This window comes from Marmota monax, unplaced genomic scaffold (genome assembly GCF_021218885.2).
Source record: "Marmota monax isolate L192 unplaced genomic scaffold, Marmota_monax_Labrador192_F-V1.1 WCK01_AAM20220418_F8-fsc00084, whole genome shotgun sequence".
Taxonomy (NCBI): domain Eukaryota; kingdom Metazoa; phylum Chordata; class Mammalia; order Rodentia; family Sciuridae; genus Marmota; species Marmota monax.
The window spans coordinates 7,651,540-7,659,311 of NW_026694575.1; positions in this window are offsets into that span (position 1 = coordinate 7,651,540).

Below are 7,772 nucleotides of genomic sequence, written 5' to 3' on the forward strand. Positions count from 1 at the left end.
CCCTGTCTTCAGGACAGAGCCCGGGGCGTCCACGCTGCTTGCCCTGCTTTCTCCCCGAGGCCCGCTCACTCCTGCGTGGGTCTGCTCCCTGGGGGAGTGGTCTGGGGCCCACACTTTCCTGACCAACGAGGCACAGGCAGGTTGGGTAGAAGGGAAGAAGGGGTCCAGTGGGGACTTACACAAGCCAACTGGAGCCAGGTGACAAGGAGTTGGTGTGCCCGGACATGGGGGTGTGCGCAGGCTGCAGGGATCCTGGGATGGTTGGTAGAAAATATACGTGTCACCTACACCATAATAAGACCAGAAGGTTAGAAGCCATCGGGGAGAACTCACTTGCGTGTTTGGAATATCTCGTAATAAAGCCTTCTTTTGAGCAAATACTTGGAAAGAGAGATATTGGATTTAAAAAGAAGAAAAAAGAATAATTTTCTGTCAAGGAAGTGTTCCATGAAGAACCGCCCTGTGCAAATGGCAAAGTGGGCATTGACGGTGCCCCGGAGCTGAAGGGCCATCAGAGGGGGTCTTGACATGGAGGTTGAAACTGCTTTTTCCCTGAAGGGACCCACATGCTTCACCTGTGGGCACAGTGAAGACCCTGGCAGCCGCCGACTCTGTCTGAAGAGGTTTCTTCACCCCAAGATTCTGCTTTGGGACCTTCCTTGGGGTGGTGTTTTTTAAAATTTATTTTTTCTTTGTTCTAATCAGCTATACGTGACAGCAGAATGCCCTTTGATTCGTTGCACACAAATGGAGCACGACTTTTCACTTCTCTGGTTGTACACGAAGTAGGCCACAGCATTTGTGCAATCACACATGAGCAGGGTAATGATGTCTGTCTCTTCCTACCCCATGCTCCCTCCCCTCCCTGGTGTGGTATTTTTAACTGATTTTCTCCAGAGCCCGTTTCTTTCTCCAGATCCTGCCCCTGACCCCCAGTCAAAGGAGAGGCACTGTGCAGTCCTCCCATTCCTAGAGGTCTGCAGTTAGCGCGAGGCTGGTGCTCTGTGTCACAGAGTGCCACTGCACTCAGCTCTTGCACCCTGGGGTTGGGCAAGCATTCCCGACTCTTGGTCGCAGGCCTCCTGCTGCAGCTCCTGGGCACTGGGGTGGGCAGGGCAGCCAGTTCATGCCCGGCAGTGCAGGCAAGCTCTAATTTGCTTCCAAGATGGTCGGGGGCAGGGAGCACTATTTATGGAGCCCCGAACCCCTTCATTACGAGCCAGTGCTCTTCAGATGATTTTCTGGGTGTCTGTTGGGGTATGTAATTACCCTCCCTTTGGCTACGAGCTTTCAGAACACAGAGAGGCCACACGCGCCAGGACCTCCCACCACCAGCGTGCCGTGCCCGACCTCCTGGAGGAGTGGCGTGGGGTCTCAGCCAGTCCTCAGGGACTTACCTGGGCACAGCAAACGGCCCCACGTGGGCTGAGTGGGGTGCAGAGGGGCTTCAGAAGCCGACACCAGCTGCCACGTCCTGGGCCTGTCCCGTCTCTCAGGGGACCGCTTTTCACCCTTCTCCCCCTCAAAACGCTGCCGAGGCTCTCTGTGGCCTGAGCTGCAGCAAAGGGCACAGGCAACAGTGACCACGCATCAGGGTTCAGGGCACAGAACAAACACACACACACACACACACACACACGTGCGCGCGCGGTGAGCAAGAGGTGGTAAGTTGATGAACAGGACAAGAGACATGTCTCCTACGCAGAACAGTTCCAAGTAGTCATCAGCGAGTCCAGGCACGGGAGGTGGCCCATGGCACCCACTGCTCACCCGCGGGGTCCGCTATGCTGATTCTATTGTTGAGTGAAGGCTTGAAGCACACTCATGCACACACCTGGATCACACACACACCTGGATCACACACACCACGTGAGCACACTCACATACACCTGGAGCACATTCACACACACCTGGAGCACACTCACACACTTGGGGCACACTCACACATCTGGAACACACACACACACCTGAAGCACACTCACACAAATCTGGGACACACATACATACCTGGGGCACACTCACAAACACCTGGGAACACACTTACACACCTGGGGACCCACTTACACACCTGGGGCACTCACACACACTTCTTCCTCAAGCCTGCCCACTTCCCTCCAGGCTGAGGTCCTCCCCAGACACCTTGGGTCTCTGGGATGCCACCTTGTGTGCCTTGTGTTGCAGGCTCTCTGGGTCCTTGCCTGTGCTCTGGAGGGAGCTTCTGCCTGGAGTCCCATTTAGGCCAAGGTCACCTGGGGAGTCCCTGGGGAGCAGAATGATGCAGGATGCTCTGGGCTGCTCTGTTGTGCGTGGCCCCAGGTGGCAGCTGAGATGTGGCTGATTGAGAGGCCAGAAGCACACAACACACCTCAAAGTCTAGACTAGTCTTCACAGAGGAGCGAGAGCAGCTCACTACTGACTTCACACAGCCGTGTGCTGATTGACCACCTGTGCATGTGTGGGGTCAGATAAAAGATTAGCAAAGTGCAAGTCAGCTCTTTCTTCTCCTCCTCTTCCTCCTCCTCCTTCTCCTCCTCTTCCTCCTCCTCCTTCTTCTTCGTGGATACCAAGACTTTTAAAACTCTTGTCACTACTCTTGGTGTCCATGGGATTGGTATCCGTACTCCAGAGGACAGCCACCTCTGAGGATGCTCACGTCCCTTATGTAAAGTGGCACAGATTTGCTGTCATGTGGAACTATGGTTGATTTTTGCATGCAACTGACCTCTATTGAGTGACCTTCTGAAATTCACTTATAAACAATAGCTTGTGTATAGATTCTCCTGTTTACTGGGAACATAGTCAACTGTTTTGTAAGTACTAATAATTTTATTTTTCTTTGAAAATATTGTAGCTTTCTTCTGTAAGCTGGGATGCCTTCATATATATATATATATATATATATATATGTTGTAGGTGAACACAATATCTCTGTTTTGTGGTGCTGAGGACTGAACCCAGTGCCTCACGTGTGTGAGGCAAGTGCTCTACCGCTGAGCCACCACCCCAGCCCCAGCTGGGATGTCTTCTATGACTTTTTTTGCACCAGGTAAAACCTCTTGTTCAATATTTAGTAGAAGTGGTTAAAAACAGGTATTCTTACTCATTCTTATAAAGCTTTCAATATTTTACCAGTAAGTACAAGCTAGTTATTTTTTAAAATACTCTGTATCAGATAAAGGAGGGTCCATTTTTCCCTGTGTACAGAGAGCTCTTTTTTTAAAAAAAACATCATGAGCATGCGTTGAATTTCATCAGAAGCTATGTCGCATCTACCTGAGGGATCAGGTGACTTCGCCCTCCACGCTGGTAACGTGGAAGTCAGGGGGACTTTCCGAAGAGGAAACCAGCCTCTCACCTGGAATAAGTTCACCTGCTCAGGATTCATCATCCCTCTGGCCTTCAGCCAAATCCGTTGGCTAGTTTGTGTCTTGCATCTCTGCTCATAGACGGACTCAGGACTCATCTGTACTTATCCTTCATGCCCTGCTCAGTGTTTGGTGTCAAGGTGACAATGACCTCATTGGATAAACCAGGAGGAACGTCCTTTTCCTAGTCTGTACAGGGGTAGATGACACTGTGTCTTTTCATTTGTGAGTATTTGGGGAATTCACTTGGAATCCACTTGAGGAGAGCGCTCTTTGCCTGGAGACCGTGTTGCATAGATGTTGTTAAGTACAGCTCCCGTCTCTAGCAGGTGAAGACTGTTCCAGGTTTTCTATTTCTTATGTCAGATTTTGTTTGGTTTTTCTAAAGATTTTACCATTTCCTCAAAAATTTTGCATTTGTTGACATTCAATTGTTCATAATATACCATAATCATCCTTTGAACATATGTGGGATTAGGACCGATGTACTCTTTTTCATTCAAATTGACAATTTGTCCCCTCTCCCTTATTTTTCTTATCAGACTTCCCAGAAATCTAACATTTTTATATTCATTTACAGGAGCCAACTTTTGGGCATATTGATTTTCCTTAAAGTACTTTTTCTTTTTTGTTGTTTTTTGGGGAGGCGGTACTGGGGATCGAACTCAGGGGCACTCAACCACTGAGCCACATCCCCAGCCCTAGTTTGTATTTTATTTAGAGACAGGGTCTCACTGAGTTGCTTAGGGCCTCACTGTTGCTGAGGCTGGCTTTGAACTCTTGATGTTCCTGCCTCAGCCTCCTGAGCCGCTGGGATTATAGGCATGGGTCACCGTGCCTGGTCTAAAGTATGTTTTATATTTCATTAATTTCTACTCTTAGTTTTTCTTATCTCCCTCCTTCTAGTTTCTGTAGGCATAATTTGCTGCTGTTTTTCTTCTTTTTGGCCTTTGCTCTTTTGAAAGACATGCAAGTAAGGCTATGATTTTTCTCTAAGTAGAGGTTTGACAACATTCCCCATATTTTGATGTGTCATGTTTTTGCTATCATTTAGTAAAAGATATTTTCCAATGTCCACTGAAATTTTTTCTTTGGCCTATATTTCCAAATATTTGGGGAATTTCTACTTATTTTGTTATTATTTCCAGCTTAATTCATTTGTGGTCAGAGAACCTATCCCAAGTAATTTCAATCCTTTGAATTTTCTTGAGACTTTTTTTTTGTGGCCAGTATAAATGTTCACATACACTTGAAAATAATGTATGTTCTTTTGATACAGTGTTTTGGTAATGTTGCTGTATCAAATTTGTTAATGGGCTGGGGTTGTGGGTCACGGGCTGGGGTTGGGCTCAGGGGTGGAGCACTCACCTAGCACGTGTGAGGCACTGGGTTTGGTCCTCAGCATCACATAAAAATAAATAAATAAAATAAAATCATTTTGACTATCTACAACTAAAAATTATTACAAAAAAAATTGTTAATTGGGCTGTGTAGATGTTCCCTATCTATATTGTTGAGAGAAATATGTTAAAGTCTTCCATTATGACTATGGATTTGCCTATATTTTCTTTTCTTTTTTAATTAGAGCTTTATTTATGTAGTAGTTAGGTTCACCTATATCTTCTTATAGTTCTGTCAACTTTTGTCTGTTATGTTTTGAATATATAACAAGCTGTGTTTTATGTACATATACTTAGAGAATTGTTTATCTTCTTGGAGGATTAACCCTTTCATCATCATGAATATTTCATTTTATCCTAATTGCGCTCCTTGGCTGGAGTATACCTTGTTGTAAGCACAGCCCTAACAACTTTCTTTTGCATGGTTTTTGAAAGGTCCATTTAAAAAAAAAATCTCTTACTTTTTAACAGCTCCACGTTGTACGTTTAAGTTGTGTCTCCAGTAATCAGCTTATGAGTGGATCCGGGTTTCAGTTTGAAGGCTATAACTTTTAATTGGTGCGCTTGGTCCACCTGGATCTCACGTGGCTGCGGACACGCCTGGGCTGTCTCGGGTCCTGCTCTGGCCACTAGGCTAGTCCCTCTGCCTCCCACAGGTGCTCATCACGTGCTTCCTCCTGGCTCAGCTTCCCTTGGCGATGCCTCCCTCTGTCCCTGGCTCTGGTCCTCAAGCGGCTCCTGTCCACCTGCCCCTCAGCCACTGTCCACTCTCAGTCCTTGCGAGGGCAGCCTTGGGCCCCCCGGGGTGTCCAGCTCCACCCAAGACCTCTTCCAGCTGCAGAGGCCTCCAGCCCAGGCCACGCATCCTCCCCAGGATGTCACAGGTGTCTGGAGGCCACGTTTCCCACACTGAGGTCCAGGGGAGGTCCAGGGCCTCCTTTCTGCAGTCTCCAGTCGCCGTGGGTAGCAAGGGTTTTCTCTCGCTGGACCCAGACCGTGATGTCGCCTGGACTCCTCTGTCCTCTGCCTTCTCGAGGCTGGCTCCTGCTGACTCTGGACTTGCCCCATGACCCTCCCGACCCTTCGCCTCGGCTGCTGCCCCTCGTCTCTCTTGCAGTGGCCTCCTGACTGGCCCCTGGCTTCCATCTGGCTCCTGTGTAGACCGTTTCCACACAGTAGCTTGAACTCTTTCTTGAACTTCACACCACCTTTATGCTCAAGAGGGTACAAGATAGAATGGTTTTCTATCCTCATCAGAGTAAAAGCCAGTGTCCCCACTAAGGCCTGGGGAGTGGGGAGTCCTGATGGAGCCGCCTCTGTCGCCTTCGACCCCACCGTTGGCCCCTCCCCAGCCACTCTGCCCCAGCGCACCACCCGCCTGCAGCTCCTCCTAAACACCAGGCACACTGTCACCACAGGGCCTTTGCATGGCCCACCCCCTTCCGGAGTTGGTCCCAATGTCCCCTTTCTGGATCACCTTATTTAAAATCTTTGTTCTCCTTCCTTCCATGACCTTCTTCTCCTTTGCTCTGTGTCACTCCAAGCCACCACCGGTGTGTTCCATACTCCTTGGTTTTTGTGATGTTTCCCTCCATGGTAGGCTCTGAAGCTCAGCAGCTCTGTTTCCGCCCTGTGTTTCCAGGATCAAGGTCAATGCACAGCGTGCAGGAGGCCACCTCCACATGTCCATTAAATGAAAGGTTTTCTGTGGCCACTCTATGAAGTCGACAGGGACTGGGGAGACAGGGGCAGGACCATGTCCCCTGAGGAGGAAGCCAGAGCCCAGACAAGGGTCTTCCAGCTCGGTTCAAGATGGCCCAGATCTCAGCGGTGGCGGGCTCTCCACTGACAGCCAGAGGTGACACAGCGTGGAGACTGAAGGTCAGGCAGGTGCAGGAGCCCCTTCTGGTCCAGTTCCACATAGTCGGGCGACACCAAAAAGCAGGAATAAAATAAAGACCTTCCAATGTGTGCGGATTCTTCAAAGTTTGTCCAGAGTGGAAAATAAGTCCTAAGCGACTAGGAGGAGGCGGGGCTGGGGGCAGGGGCGTCCCCGGGTCCTGGGACAGACAAGGAGTCGCCAGGGAGGATTTTACTTCCCAACATCAGGGAAGAGTCTAAGGCCGCGGGAACGTCACATAGCCATTCAGTGAGCCTTGGCGTCTCTGTGGTGCCCAAGGCATCTGCTCCGGGCACTGCTAATGGAGGACAGGACTTGCCCTCCTCCAGTGCAGGAGAATCAGCCTGGGCTGTCACAGTCGGGTGAGTATCCAAGGACCTTGGGTTGGCTGTAGAGAGCACATTCTGTAGTTCTGAGAATACATAGAAGGGCGGAGGCGGCCAGGGCGGGAGGTCGTGGGGAGTCGGGGCAGGGCCAGAACCAAGGAGCCTAGAGAGGGTCTTCTCATGAGGTCAGTTTCCTGCTGGACGAAAGTGCTCGTGGACATAAGCGGGGGCCCAATCAGACACTGTGTACTCTGTGCTCCTAAGTGAAGGACCCAATATAAAAACTCAAACAGACTGGGGGCGGGGGGGGGGGTGGCGCCAATCAACAATAGAGAGGAGAGTGTGGACAGGGGAGATGAGGACCGTAAAGAGGACAGGCCACAACTCCTCCACCCGATTCCCAGCTCTGGGCCCCTTCTCTCTGGGGAATCCGTCTCTTGCTGTAAACCTGCTGCTTGCTGGATCTCTCTGGGTCTCACTCTTCAATTCTTTGCTGAATGGAGAACCCAGCACCCCTAGGTGGTCACGATTTCTCAAATCAATTCCATGTTGAGAGGATGTGTAGTCAGGGAACTATATGATATGTCAAGTGAGGACAGAGCTAGGTGCACACAAGCCAACTCACAGAAGGAGGGGACAGGAAAGGACATCCGTGGGAGAGGGGAGGAGAGTGGCTGGTGTTGGGCAGGTCCAGTTAGGGAACAGAGTGGAGTCTTCCAGCCCCAGAGCTAGACTCCCCTGGTGCTGGGCTCGTAGACTACATTTCCCAGGTTCTTTTACA